Raw genomic sequence first — 516 nt, 5'->3', positions numbered from 1 at the left:
ATGGGGGTAGGGTTAAGGCAGGACACAAACTAGGCCACGGAGCTTCAGCAACACAGTTCTCAGGACTTAATTATATAAGGTCGCTCTTGCTTACCCAAAAGTTCACAAACTTACCCCACAGCTCCCAGCATTATCATAAAAGAGCTGGTTTTCCACACTGTCAAGAATTCCAATTTACAGAGTATACCCAGGGGGTCCTATTTATAAGTATAAAATCACTCTCAACTTCTAAACAATACTTTTTCAAACTCCAAAAGAATAAAGATCAAAAGAGCAGAGAACACAATGGCAATGAAATTTCTTTCAGAAATCAAAGTTGAAGGGTCTTTTAAGAAAATTAAAAACCATAATCAAGATGTTTTTAAAAAAAATTTTTTTAACTTAAAAAAATTTTTTTAAAAAACATCTTTCTCAGGACTTCCCTGGTGGTGCAGTGGTTAAGAATCCGCCTGCCAAAAAAAAAAAAAGAATCCACCTGCCAATGCAGGGGACATGGGTTCAAGCCCCGGTCCGGGA

This window comes from Leucopleurus acutus (assembly GCF_964270905.1).
Source record: "Leucopleurus acutus genome assembly, chromosome: 11".
NCBI classification, from domain to species: domain Eukaryota; kingdom Metazoa; phylum Chordata; class Mammalia; order Artiodactyla; family Delphinidae; genus Leucopleurus; species Leucopleurus acutus.
This window is presented reverse-complemented; position numbering follows the sequence as displayed.